General features: G+C 37.4%; 1 protein-coding gene across 1 annotated transcript in view; it reads left to right on the top strand.

Moving 5' to 3' along the window:
• Positions 1 to 1791: 1791 nt before the first annotated feature.
• Positions 1792 to 15403, top strand: part of SGCZ (sarcoglycan zeta) — a 413634-nt gene continuing 400022 nt past the window's right edge. The window contains exon 1 of the mRNA XM_009569840.2: positions 1792 to 2959. The gene's annotated coding sequence lies outside the window, so the exon portion shown is untranslated. The remainder of the gene's footprint in view (positions 2960 to 15403) is intronic.

The raw sequence follows: 15403 nt of genomic DNA, 5'->3' as shown, positions 1-15403 counted from the left end.
TTCCAGGGCCCACTTTCATCTACAAATTAATGATTATTTAGTGGATCTTTTCTTTAATTTCAAAACAAACCACAATGTTTGGTCTTTGTCCTTTTAGGCTTCTTAGGCTTCTTCTAGAAAGACAAGACAACAGGTGGCTTTTTTGACTTTAAACCTCCCTTTCTGTGTATTCTGACTTGCCGTGGATCTGACTGCAAAAGGATTAGTTTTGTCAACTCTGGAGAAGCACTTTAAATTGATTAATTCTACCGGAGATCTGGAGCTGAAACTTCTACCAGATTTAGTACTTAAAAACAGAACTAGTTTAAGTGTGTATAGGCCCCAGTAAAAGTGAATAAACCTGTTTGCAACATAAAGCAGTATATCAACTAGCAGACTGCAGGATTAATTCCTCACAGAGAGTTTACTATTTTCTACTTTTAACAATTTCAGATGCAGACAGATGAGGGAAAAAGGTTAGAACAGTGGTCCTGTACTCTCTAGTTCCAGCTGTGATAAGCTACTGATGCTGAAGTGGATTCAACCTAGTGTCTGTAGAAATACTTTATAAAAAAATTGTGCGTTGTATATAAGAAGACAAAAGCTTACTATCAAATATCTTAACTCCTCAGTAGAGTGGTTTTTTTCTTGCTTTTTTTACCAGAGAAGAACTGAAGAACTGAGAAAGAATATTTCTTGGCAAGAGATCGGTGAAGAATTTCATTAGAATCAGAGAATCATAGAATGGTTTAGGTTGGAAGGGAGCTTAAAGATCATCCAGTTCCAACCCTCCTGCCATGGGCAGGGACATCCCACCAGATCAGGCTGCCCAAGGCCCCATCCAACCTGGCCTTGAACACCTCCAGGGATAGGGCTATCACAGCTCCTCTGGGCAACATGTGCCAGTGCCTCACCAAATTCATTGTGAAGAATTTCTTCGTAATGTCTAGTCTAAATCTTTGCCCCTCCAGTTTATACCCATTGCCCCTAGTCCTATCACTCCAAGCCATTGTAAACAGTCCCTCTCCAGCTTTACTGTAGGCCCCCTTCAGGTACTGGAAGGTCACTGTAAGGTCTCTTTGGAACCTTCTCTTCACTAGGCTGAACAGCCCCAACTCTCTCAGCCTGTCAATAGAGATTTAATTTCATTCTTATAAGAGAAAAACCTCACCAATTTTAGCTACTACATAATCTTTAATATGATGTCCCTGAAAGTCAGAAATAGCTGTGACTGAATTTTTTAGAAGTCTGGTCATGTCATGAAGAGGTTGCGCTCATTCCTACATTCATTTTGGTTTATTCAGTGAAAACACAGACAGTGTGCTTTCTGTTAGATTTCCTGTTTTTAACAGGTACAAAAAACAACAGCCTTGTAAAGTGATAAACAAGGTGGAATTTGACAATCTTATGTTTTCTAAAGTCAGTGCAGAATTATGACTGTTCAGATATGATACTTAAAGTACACAGTGCTAATCAACAGTTGATAAAAAATGCCTTTGTGAAAATTGCATGTTTCTGAAGAGATGCAACCATGATTAATAGTAAGCCTAATTTAAATACGATATCTTTATTCCTTATATGAAGTAAATTGCCATTTTATTTGGAAATACTGTATATTACCTTAACTGAGTCAATATGCTGCCTGATAAACATGTGTTTGCTTTTATTAATAATTGCATTTTCATACTTAAAACAAATTTAATTTCTTGGAGGTAAAAGATAAAGTAAATTAAGAACATTATGGTATAAGAAGGCCCAGCTGAGTCAGTGCAATGGGCCATCCAGCTTAGTATTCTCCAGCTCAGAGCAATGGGAAGTGCTATTTAGGGATAGTACCCAATCTTTGCAGTTTTCTGCGCTCTACTTTCCCTTCTTCAGTTCTTTGTTGTTTTAGAGTGGATGTTTTAGGGGTGTTGGCAAGGAAGGTCTTGCTTATGCCTTTTAATTTCCCTTTCTGCACCTGTTGATTGTGGTTTTTTATTTTTAGTCTGTTTTTTATTGTGTAATGGTACTATTTGCCTCTGCAACCTTGAGATGTTACAACAAATTATAGAGAAGACTATTGTCTCTGCATGGTGGTTTATTTTACCTGCTTTAAAACTGTGTCTTGCTAGCTTTATCAAGTGGTTCTTAGTTCTAGTACTGTGAATTTTATTAAGTAATAGTTCTGCACTTACTTATTCACTGCATTTAGAAGTTTCTGAAACCAAATCATATTCCTTTTGTAGTATTGTCTCCAAAGTAAGGAGCCTTATCCTTCTTAATCTTTCATTACAGTGCAGCAGCTGCTGCAAGCCTTTAATCGTTGTAGTTGCTATTGTCTGCTCTTCATTAGAGTCCCCTGTACTTTGAGTCTAACTCAGCTGAGCGCTTTCCAAGATGTGGAGTTGCGTGTGCCGCTCAGGATGTGGGCTTGCTAAGGTTTTCTGGAGGGACCTTATGTTGATGGTCCCTCTGCCTTGTTCTTAATACCTTTTCTGAGGTATAACCAATGCTTAGTTGCTTCTCTTTGAGTGCTGGTGTATATTGAGTTGATAGCATCAGAGAAACACCAGTGATGAGTTTAGGAACTGTTTACTATGTCACTTTCAGTTCTCAATTTGTTATAGATGGTTTAGATTATTGTTTCTACCTGTTTATGAGATTGAAAACTCATCTGCTGTCTTTTGCATGCTCAATTTGTGAGGATATCCTTACTTGTCAATGTGAAAAGTTTAGTATCATATGCCTACTGTGTGTTCACCCTTTAAACCACCTCCTCTGCAAGTCACTGATGTTGAATAAAACTGTTCCAAGCAGTGATTCATGGTGGGCTGTCGTACTGACTCATCTCTGTAGTAGTGGAAAATTAAGCCCTGCCTTTTGCTTCCTGCTTTTTGAACAGTTGTGTTTTTCCAGCCTTTCGTTCAATCCAGTGGTAACTGAGTTTCTCTGCTAATCTCTGATGTGAAAACTTGTGAGAGGCTTCTTAAAGAAACAAGTAAGTTTTTTGCCCTTTGATTCCCTTAAATATCTGCTTACTGATAGCTGATGAGATCTGTAGGATGTTTGAAAGCAGAATTTCTCTTTACAGTAGCTGTGCTGATTGTTTCTCTGCAGACCTGTTCTTTCCATATGCAAAGTTGAAGGGATATGTCTTAGTTTGTTGTTCAGAAGATTTCTTTTGTTTTCCTAAGGTTTGGTAGATGACTAAAGCCTTGTTAGAAGTTGATATTTGCATAACGGAATAACATGACTTTGAAACAAGACCTGATGTGGCAAACAGCCCAGTCTCACTCCAAGAACGCTACCAAAGTTTGGGACTATGGATTCTACCCTGATGGAATTGCTGATGTTTTCACTGATATGCCTCAAAGACACTAGCTATTGGCACCTACTGTGTTCTGCAGACGGGCTGAGTTTGTACAAGGAATTCCTGTGCAAAAGAATTTTTTTTTTTTTTTTCAAGAAAGGTCCCTATGGTAGAAATGAGAATGGGTTTCCAATTCTGTGTGAACATACCCATAGGATTCTCTTCTTCTTGTGGGATTAATTATAGGAAATAAATATTGTATTGTTTGTGTAGCAGTTGTGTTTCTTATGTTCACATGCATGTGTATTTCTATTAAACACATTAAAAATGTTCTTCTAATGTATGGAGCTTAAGGCCCAAGTGTCAAACACATAAAACCACCCTACTGCAATTGTCATGTATGCCACTTCAATTTGTAAGCAAAACAGATTTCTAATTTCTTATTTACATTTTCTTTTTCACCATACCGGGCCTTTATATAGTATGCAGATGCAATTGGTGGTAGTAAATGGTAACATTAAAAAACCTGAAAAGCTCTTTTAGGGCATTTTCCAAGAAAAAGACATTTTCTTGGGCCCGAGTCTTGACTGCGGGTCTAAGTTTCTATGTTTCTTTATTTAAGTGCTCTATACAGTCAATGATTATATTGCTTTGCATTAGTCTCTTGCACACCGTAGCTGGTAAATAAAAAAAAAAATCACTTTTGCTATTTTTTTGGTTATATGTTTCTGTCTTTTCCTGATGTTGCTTGTTATTGGCTCTGTGGAAATTTTGAGGTCTTTTGATGCTATCTCTTATTTGAAATCTTGTGTGTGTATGAATACAGGAGACTGATTTTATGCAGTACTGATTTTTCTGGCCAAAACTTTATTAAGCGTAAGAAACACTTTTAGGCTGATGGTAACGCACATAATGAGGCTTCATGTCTGTGTATATAAAATGCACATAGGCAGCATATGGTTTGCTTTTGAGATTTTTAATACTTAAATGTGTGCAGCCAAGACATGTTTGTCAATTCTTAAGTTAAATATTTTGGCAGCTCATTGGTGGATGTTACTGAAGTGCTAATGTTAGATCGGTGAATAGATTCTGAAGAGCAGGTAAGAGAAAATAGTTCAGGTTAAGTTATTATTCTTGTCACTATTACTGTGTGCTTTGGTAGCTCCTACAGTACTCCCGGTTCTGCCTGTAACGACAGGAATACCTTTTCCTTGCTCCAAAGAGATTACCTTTTCCTAGCTCCAAAGTTGATAGTTGAGGGTGGGATTATAAACAGCTTAAAATGTAAATCAACTACTGTCAGATGCATGTCAAACTGATCATAATGAAAGCAAACTGAGGAGAAAAAGAATTTAATTAAAATATGAGAAAAAGGAATTCAGAAATGTAAATATGCAAAATTTACATTTCATTAATCTAATTGTAGATCCTCTACTCATGTATAAGCTTCCCTGAAGAGAAAATATCCTTTTATGGGAGCTCCCATAGAAATGCATAATTTCTTTTTAATAGTTTTAAATGGTAACTGTATTCAAGCTAAGCTTCCAAAGCTCAACTGAGCTCAAAAGAATGAAGGAAATTTCTAGAATTAAACTAGCGTTTTAGCTAAGAGAGTATACACTGTATGAGTACGTTGAAGCGTGTTGCCAGAATGTAGTTTTAAATCTACCCTTAGGCTCCCTAAAGCAGGACTTTCATGCAACAATATGGTACATTTTCTACAAGTTTTTATACACTCACATTCAAAATTACATTCTAATTATTACTGCATCTGTGTTCAAACTTATGTTAGATTCTTCTGCTGTTTTGCTTACATAAACATATGGAATAAAATTGCTTTCACCTGTCTGTAGCCATGTAAATAAAGGCATCTAGTTTGACCTCGAGATCTAGTATCTGCTTTTGATACAAAAAGGTCTACTGCCATTCTAATGTCTTGAGGCTGCTTATATGGCTTTATCTGCTACTCCAGGAGAGTGCAGACTTACCTTTTGCCCCGTTATATCTGACAGCCCTGTACAAAGACCTAAAATGGCATGAGTGGCTTGCATTTGGGCACCTGCCATTGTTCTGTCCCTCAGCCAAGAATGAATTTCTTTTGAGCATAAAGTTAGTCAAATGGCCATCTTGGACTAAACAGCTACATCTTAGGTAGCTGAAATAGACATTGTTATTCACAGAGTAAAAAATTATTTTGAAAATAATTCTACATTCCGGTTTTTCCTCTCCTTGGCTTTGGTCTTTTTGCTGTATATAGAAAACAAAATGTTTGTGCTTTTTGTCTTGTGTCTTTACAATGCAGCAGCAGTGAATTTTTTTGTATGGATCTGTTTAAAATTCTACAGTTAGCAGCATTTTATGAAATACTAAATGGTAATTATAATCCATAGAAAGATCCACTGGCTTAAGTCCTTTGTGAAATATATGCTGGATACCTAGGTGTATACAGGATATACCCCTTTACTGAGTTCTGCCTTTCAAAGACATATCAGCTACATAATTGCTTGCATATTACACAGTGAATCAGTCCTACGGTGTCAGGAACTTGATACTATTCTCTGAAAGGTCACAAATAAAATTAGATCTTGCTGCAATTAATTTTTATTTGAGGATGTGTATGGTATTTGTTGCGCAAGTATTACTTTTTCCACATCCTGAAAATTAATCAGTCCAGCCAACTCCAAAATAACAAATAATGTAACCCTGGTATTAAAGTTCAAAATATTGGTTACATATAGTTGATGTTTAATATATAGTTAAACAAAAGGAGTACATCTTTCCTTAGATATTTGATTAACGTTTCTTAAAGGGTTTATAAATTAACTATAGTAATTCAGAAATTTTTCTGAATTTGTAGTTTTGTGTTTAAAAATGGGCCAGTCAAAAGACTTCTTTTCAGAGTTGTGCTGCATGATTTGTGCTGTATGTCAGTGGATTTTTAAACTATATACAGTTTAAACAACTGTATATAAACCCAGTAATTTTTTGTTTGCTTCTGTAGAGAGGAAGGAAAAATATCTCTATTAATTGCAGCATGGAACCAGTGAAAGATAAGAGATAGAAGTGAAAGGCCTTAGCACATTCCAGGATGAATAAAGGCTGTTGCAAATACAGGGTTTTGTATATGGGGATGTAGAAATGAAGCAAATTAGAACTGGTAAGAAAACATCCCAGAGGAGAAAAGTACAGATTGGCTATTCTAAACATATACATTCCCAGGATCTAAAGGATGGTTATCACACCATATACAGTGATTTATGAAAAGTCATGGAGAACTGAGAAGCTGCCACTGAGGTAAGTGTGCTGCTGATAGAAAACATGATTCTAAAATTTACAGCACTGTGCAGGAGTCCTAACTTTTAAGTCTTAGAAATATACTGAAACGAGCACTGCTTTCACAAACACTCAAAGCTTACTGAGAAATAGAATAGGGAAAGAACAAAGAATATCAGCTACGCATAATTTTAAAATCGTCTAATAAATAACTGACAAAGGGAATGTAGGAATATAGGAAGCTTAATGCATGTAGAATTTAATGAAGTAATTGTGATAGCACAAATCTAATAAAATTGTGGTTTGCAAAGTCTCATAGAAAAATTACTGAAAATTGGCTTGAATAGCACAGGGACCGAAAACTGTCCAAAAAACTGTAAACAAAAGATAATGATAAGCAACAGCGTATTGAGCTGGGATGTGAATAGAGAGAAGTGTGTAGTGGGGTGTCACAGAGATCAATTTTATGTCTGATCTAATTTAACATTTTCATTAGTGAATAGCAAAGGATGTAACCAGCATATTAATGAGTTTCCTCAGACAAAGATGTACCGAGAAGCAATACAGACCAATAAAGTCAAATCAAACTTAAAAATATGAGCAAGCTGTTTGATATGAGAGGCCACAAACTTGCATATGTGGCGAAAAATCATTAAAGCTTAGATAATTGTGGAATCTTTGTATTAAAAGTGCAGCCAATGTTGGGATAACAAGAAAATCATTGTATACAAGTCCTGACCAATAAGTGCCATGTGTCTGCAAGTAGGTCTGTGTGCCAGGCAAGAGGAAGACAGCAAGTGCCTCGGTGTTTTCCTCGCTAGTGTTTGTACCCAGCTGTGGGCCAGTGTTTCCACGCTTGCCATCATGTCTACAATGGCAAGTGCTTCTTTGCTTTCAACCATCACCTATACTTCAACTTTTCCACGCACCTACAGACAGCAACATAAACTTGCATAGCCAATGCAATAAGAGGAAAACAAAAGATTGATCTGTTGTTAGAGTATATTTGCATGGACTTTCAGGCTCAGGCAGGAGATACGCAGATTCTTTTCTGATTCATTCTTCAAAAACGTATTCACATTTATCAGCAAATTTTGATAGAAAAATACCAGCTTGAAACGCCCCTGTGCTGTCGAATCTGAATACTGCTTTGAACTTTTTGCTCTAACGTTTGGTTCCTTTGCTGGTTATTGGATTATTTTCATTTAAATTTCCAATTTGGCAACCATTACTATTATGTTTTTTTATGCAGCCTCTGTTGTTAGTTTTGTTTACTTTTTGCATGACATGTCTGCTTAATGCAGTGTTTTGTGCTAGGTCCAAGATTTTTCTCAAATTAAGTGCAGTTCAAGATGAAAGTTACCTCTCAGGTGGCTGGATCTTTCTTTTCCTCCCAGCTCTGCTTCCTATCTATGAACCAGTTGTGACTTGCATTAACAGTAGGTCTGAGAGCTACTTCTGCTGTTTGGCAGAAGTGAGAAAATAAAATCTAGCTGGAGACATTTAAAAACATCGAAGTATACTTTACGTAAGACTTAAATGTGTTTATCCTACTGTGCAATAGAGTCCCAACACTTGAAATCTTGGGAAACAGTAGCAGTGGATGTCTTTCTTGCATCACTTAGTGGTGGAAAGAACTTATTTTCTGTTTGTATGTTAATTTCCAGACTCTTACCTCAGGAAAAAAAAAAAAAAAAAAAAAGCGGATCTATCTAATTCCAAATTTGGTTTCCACACTTTTCCTTTTGGTTTTTGGATGTTCAGTTCTTCAACAGAGAAAGTTAAAGTCTGCTTTTGTAAGGTGAATATGGATGTGAGGTTTTTCTAATGTGAATGGATCTCAGAAGGGTTGCTGCACTGCATGTGTACTCTGCTGAATCTGAATAATATGTACTTATGCTGAATAAAATAAAACGCAGATTATATGTGTTTCGTAACTTGTTCCTCCATATTATTTCATCTAATAAAAGACACAAGCCACATGGAGTACAAGAGAGAACTTGGTCAAAGCTCACATAAACATCCTGGTTGTTCTTAGCTTGTTTGTCAGAATGGAAAACTGTTTCTTAGATAGCTGAAGTGGAATATAGTCAATGCTTCGGGACAGAACTTTCTTGATTTTGCTTCTATTTTGTGCATAACTTTCCATATGCTTCTGATTATAGCAGAAAGCTATGCCTGCAATGTTCATTTGGATAGATATGTAATCATTAACATATAAATTGTGCTGCAATGCACAGCATTAAAATTAATCTTTAAGGTAAGTGAATGTATATTCCCAGGTTGTCAGATGCAGGTACCTAAATTTTATGCACATGCTTATTTATAGGTGTAGTTTGATGCATTTTGGAATTGTGAATGCTACCAGTACAGCTGAGAATCGGGGACCTTTGTCTACCTCATTGTGTCTTGGTAGCTAGGTATAAGCTATACTAATGCTTGGGGTTTGATCTTCTAATGGTTTCTTTCATGTATAGATTATCCTTCTTGATATGAGAAACAATTGGGAAACTCATTTTTCAGAGTTGGAAGAAAAAGGAGAAGGTGTATTCTTAATCTAAATCCTCCTTGAAAAGGATAGGATTAGAGATCAATTTTCAGTGCTGAGTTAAGAAACATATTCACAGAGAAATTATCTATAAATTGCAGTAGGGCTTTGCTAAATTACACAGCTTGTATTTTCTTATTAAATTATTTGGCTGATGCTCTTTAGTCTGTGTAACTTACTCCGGCAAGCTTACAATTCAATAATTTTTTCCATTATCATACAGTATACATAATGCAAAACACTTCAGCACAGGGGGGCTTAGACACCTGGTCATGAGTCAGTCATCTGTTGTATTCCTTGAATAAACTGAGGTAGCATCCAGTATCCAGAGGAGGGCACTTGTGACCCTCCAGTCAGTCTGTTCAAAACAAAACGGTGTTGGTACTACTAACTTCTGGTGACTGGGGAAGAAGACTTTAAAGAGTCTTATCTGAGTTGAGCCAAAGTACTATTAAGCAATGATAGGTTATATATGGCATCAGTTTGAAGATTGGCTTGCAAGTTTCTGCAATTAATTGGCATATTTATCGCACAAGCTGCAATCAAAAAAAAAGCAATACCTTTCAAGTGCTTCCAGAAAGTTGGTGACTGCAGAAAGCCACTCTTGTACCACGAGAGCCAAAAGCATTTTGTGTTCAAAATTCATTCCAGTCAGCCAGGCTTGACAAATATTTAGACAGTGATACTGGTTTTTGGGAGGGGCAAGAAAAAATGGTTTTCCATGTTTGGAGGGAAAAAAGAACAAAAGGATCATGGAATGTTGTACATAGAATCATAGGATGGTTTGGGTTGGAAGGGACCCTAAAGATCATCTAGTTCCACCACCCCTGCCATAGGCAAGGACACCTTTCACGGGATCAGGTTGCTCAAAGCCTCATTCAACCTAGCCCTGAACACCTCCAGGGATATTCATGACATCTCTGGACAACCTGTTCCAGGGCCTCACCATCCTTACAGTAATTTTTTTTCCCCTAATGTTTAATTTAAATCTACACATTTTCAGCTTAAAACCATTACCCCTCTCCCTCCCATTACCACTACCCCTCCCTGCTAAAAAGCCTCTCCCCATCTTTCTTGTAGGTCCCCTTTTAAGTACTTGAAGGCTGCTATAACGTCTCTCTGGAGCCTTCTCTTCTCCAGGCTAAAGAAGCCCAACTTTCAGTCTGTCCTTGTTTGAGAGGTGCTCCAGCCCCTGATCATCTTTGTAGCCTTCCTCTGGACTTGCTTTACCAGACCCATGCCCTTACTGTGCTGAGTACTACAGAACTGAATGCAGTACTTCAGGTGAGGTCTCGCAAGAGCAGAATCACCGAGACAGAATCACCTCCCTTGACCTGCTGGTCACACCTTTGATGCAGCACAGGGTACGATTTGCTTTCTGGACTGCAAGCACACATTGTCAGCTGATGTTGAATTTCTCATCCACTAGCACCCCCAAGTCCTTCTCTTCAATGCTACTCTTAATCCAGTCTCTGCCCAGTCTGTGTTTGTGCTTGGGATTTCACTGACCCAGGTGCAGGACCTTGCACTTGGCCTTGTTGAACTTCATGAGTTTTGCACAGGCCCATGCCTCAAGCCTGTCAGGATCACTCTGGATGGCATCCCTTCCCCCTGTGTGTTGACTGTGCTCCACAGCTTGGTGTCATCAGCATAATTGCTGAGGATGCTCTCAATGCCACTGTCCATATCTCCAAGAAAGATGTTAAATCACACTGGTCCCAGTATTGACCCCTACAGAATGCCACTTGTCACTGGTCACCACTTGGACATTGAGCCGTTGATCAAAAGTCTTTGAGTGTGACAATCCTGCCAATTCCTTATCCACCAAGTGGGCCATCTGTCAAATCTGTGTCTCTCCAATTTAGAGAGAGGAATGTCATGTGTGACAGTGCCAAATGCTTTGCACAAATCCAGGTGCAGATGATGCTGTTTATTCTTCCCTCATCCTCTAATGCTGTAGCCCCACCGTAGGAGGCCACCAAGTTCATCAGACACAATTTGCCCTTAGTGAAGCCACAGTGGCTGTCAGCAGTGTCCCTATTTCCAATGTGCCTCAGCAGAGTTTCCAGGAGGATGTTTTTCATGTTCTTGCTAGGCACAGAAGTGAGACTGACTGGCCTGTAGCTCCCTGGATCTTCCCGTTTCCTTTTTTTTTTTTTTTCTAAATAGGAGTTATGTTTTCCCATTTTCAGTCAGTAGGAACTTCACCAGACTGCCATGACTTCTCAAATATGATGGATAGTTTCTTAGCGACTTTATCCACCAGTTCCCTCAGGACCCACAGGTGCATCTCATCAGGTCCCATGGACTTGTGCACCTTTCAGTTCCTTGTATGGTCTTGTACCTGATCTTTTTCTGCAGTGGGTGCTTCTTTGATCTCCCAGTCTGTCTTTGCCTCCTGTGATTCCTCTATTAATTAAATTGATTAATTAAATGTTAATTTCTCAATTTACTTGTAAAAAGATTTAAAAACTAAATAGATTTAGCAGGGGATTATTATTTCCATGTCTCTAGTGAACTGGAAGATATCAATTCTATTGTATCTGTATGAGACCAAAAAGAGTAATGCTGCGATAGCCACTACTACAAACCTAAAAATTCAGCCTTTACTTTTGTGTCTCCTGATCCTTGAATGTGTTACCATAGAAGATTTAAGTTATACTCAAGTACTTTTCAGTGCATTTGGAAAGTGGGGTTGTTTGGTTTAGAAAATGTGTGGGAAAAAAGTCAGAATAAAGGAGTGAGTGGATGTATGTATTTATGTATATATAAAAAGTACAAAGCAACCGAGCAGCAGTAAAATCAATCACCCTTTTAGTGGTAAATCTCTTATCAATGTTGAAATTTAATTAGAGGAAGGTGTGCGTTTCAGGTTCTGGTAAGCTCTCACCAAACATTTTCACCTTTCTTCATCAGTCTGTAGTGGGAGAACAGGCTCAGCAAAGTTTAGATGACTACATCTAATTTTTTTTATCTTTTGACCTAATTTTATTTGGTTTAAAAGGTGTTGTTTAAGTGATATTGAAAAATGGCTCAAGTGTCAAAATAGGACGCAGATATTTTTTATGCTGTGGAAAATCCATAAATAAATGTAGTAGCCTTTACAAGCCGTTCAAATAAACTAACTTTATCATTATTTTCCTTGAAAATTAGCAGAATTATTAACTGAAAATTATATTTCTGCAATGCATAAGGGAGGAGCATCATCTGCCTTAAAGGTGGTGCAAGTTGGCATAAACATCTCTTCCAAACTTCAAACTTGCTATGAATTAATATTGCAGTGTAGTGCAACTACACAGGCATAAAAAAGTAGAGAAAAAAACATAGGTGTTGGAGAAAATTAGTATTATTTTCAGATTTTCTGCTTGAAAACACAGTGATTTGGAGTTAAGTAACACAAGTATATAACTACTGAGTGCCTTAAGATATGATGGACAGAACATACAGATATTTATGTCCATCCATATATATCTGCAGCTATGTTGATTTTGAAGGGAAAAATATGTTTAGTAAACATACAGCATCAATCATATTTCACTCTTATTAGGCTTAGAAATAAAGCCCTCTTGAACAATCATTACTGCTATTTAGAGTATAAAATGTAAAGCCTTACAACTATTTGAGCACTTGAAGCTTTAATTTAGAGACACATGAAAAGTCTAAACTAGACTTTGTCAAGAATTTACATGTGAACCTCCTACATGATGTAGGGAGGTAGGATCCCTTTTTTTCTTTAGTATGAGTTATTTTAAATATACCAGTTGGACATATCAATGGTAACCTCCTTAATCTGTAATGCACCTATTTTCCTTCACAGGCTTTTGTTGAGGAACCTGCATAGGAAATGAAAGAGAAGGGTTACTGTGGAGGTATGAATGCTACTAGAGTAAGCAAGAAGAGTAGACAAGAGTAGACAGTGAAGAAAAAAATTATTTAGCTGAATTGAAGAGTGGGAAAAGAGGGATTTTTTTTCCAGTAAGGCTGGGATGGGAAAGATCTGACAGGAACACAAAAGGAGACACATTACCAATGACAGGCATGTTTAAGAATAAAATTGAGCTGGAATCATAAGCTAATACTGGCCTACTTTTTCACATGTGTAAATATTCTATTACAAAATAAAAATACATTTTCATTTATGACTTTTTAAAAAATATTTTACTGTGATTACTAAATTGTTCATCACCTTAGACCTGTTATTCATGTAAAAATATAAAAATAAAATCAAAAGTGGTGCTTTTTCTGGGGAGTTCTCAACTTCAGAAGTAGCAAATACATTATGGTGCTTTTAATAAAGAAAATAAACTAAAGGACAAGTAGTAAATGCATTTCAAAAAGATGTGTAGGGACATAATTTATTTCAGTGTGACTTACTAGTGGTGTGCTTTCTAGTCAAAAGCACGTCATGGTAAAAGACTGCTTCATATTCTAGGAGACTCCAGCGAAGAGAAGATGACAGATTTCAAATCAGGAAGTATATACCTTTGTTTGAAGTCACATACTTGCTCCAGTAGTGAAATATACATATAAAATGTGCATAGGGTGGACTTCAAGTCTGCTTCACCCTACAAATCTACTACCTCATGTAAACATAGCCTCAGGGAGTAAAGGTAGGCAAGGGGAAAAGAAGTCTTGTGGGACAAATTTGGATGACAGCCAGAAGGAACAATATGATAGAAACGGAGATAGAAGTGAAGTGAGGCAGAGAAATAGTGGCAGTCTTGATTAAAGAGGCTACAGTTCTGTGAGAAGGTCTTGAGCACAGCCTGGGAAAAATGAGAATGAAATGGGGAGACTGATTCTCACTGCTTTGGAGAGCACCACCAGTATATAACATGAAAGCTAATACTTTACTGTGTTTGCAGGCTATCTGAAGTGTGTGAATGAGTGTTGCTTCTTGTATCTCCTATCCTAGTCCTTCGTGATATATTGCCATTCCCAGAGAATTCTCTTAATGCTCATAAAACAGCTCTGAAATAGATTTTAATCCTTCAGTTCTGATCCTAAACTCTGCAGACATCTCAAATGCTACAGACAGGACATGATTTTAGTTTCTAAATTGCGAATGGGGCAAGATTTGCCCTGATGGTGTTGATTTTATGTCATCTTTCACATCTTGACCAGCTGGTTTTACAGACTTACCCTTTTTCAGAGTTTTCTTTTGTTAGTCTATGTCAGTACACAATGAACATGTGAATTTTGCTTGGTTGGTGTGGTTGAATGCTTCCCAGTTCCGCTGCTTAAAGGAAGTTTGTTGGAATTTCATGTGGGTTCTGATGCTGCTCCAAATGTTTGGTGCATTTTAGAAAATAAAATAAAAAAATTCCAAAGCTGCCTAGACTTCATAACCACCCAAGAGCTAACTTCAGGGCTTGACTTCATTCATTGCCATAGGCTCTCACCAATATGACAAGACACATCAAGATTTTAATCTAGCAGCTCAGTAAATAATACTGGTATGGCATTAGGTGGAGTTAGTTGTTAGGGATGCAAATTACTCCATGATTGAGAGGCCACTTCAGCCACTAAAGGGTAACAGCAGCTGCCAGGTGCTAAAGGTGCTGGTTATTGATTTTAAAGGCTGAATGCCCACTCTCAGGACTATTCTTCAGTCAGTGACGGAGAGGGTGGTACTGATGGAGAAGGAGGTGGGGAAAGCAATAAAAAAATTATATTTGTCTTGGGCTTCAGTGCTAGAGATAGAGATATGCTGCTGCTGAAGTCAATAGGGATTTATCATTATCTTCCACATGAGGCCTTTGGCACCGTAGGAACGCGTCTGTGCATGGATCTGACCAGCGTGTCTCCACATTAAGGACTAACTATTTAAAAGAGAAACAGAACTGCTTAATAGGGTTTTACATGATTCCCACCTGTTACAGAGCAATAATTCTGCAACTATTGAAAGGTTTTAGCCATCAAAAGGGGAAATGTGGAATTTTCTGTTCCCTAGGGACCTGTCTATGACAGCAATTAAAGACTTTCCATTAACCACATGCTATGTGTATCTGCTTTTTTCTCTAACTGATATTTGGTGATGGATATTAGCCAGCATGTTACACTAATAGCTCTGCAAAAATCTTCAGTTTCAGGTCTTGAGTTTTCAGGTTAAACTCTGCAGTTCTACTTTTCAACTCCTTTTTTCTTATTTTTTGTTTGTCCTGATGAAAATGAATGCCAAGTACAAAATTAATCACAAATTACAAATTTTATTTTGTCTCTGGAGACACAATAAGAAAGCCTTGATTCTCACGCCTCAGGCTGTAGGTGTAACCTAAGATTAAGATGTTTAAAGAAAATCTAGAATCTTG

This window comes from Cuculus canorus, chromosome 4 (genome assembly GCF_017976375.1).
Source record: "Cuculus canorus isolate bCucCan1 chromosome 4, bCucCan1.pri, whole genome shotgun sequence".
NCBI lineage: Eukaryota > Metazoa > Chordata > Aves > Cuculiformes > Cuculidae > Cuculus > Cuculus canorus.
This window is presented reverse-complemented; position numbering and strand designations above follow the sequence as displayed.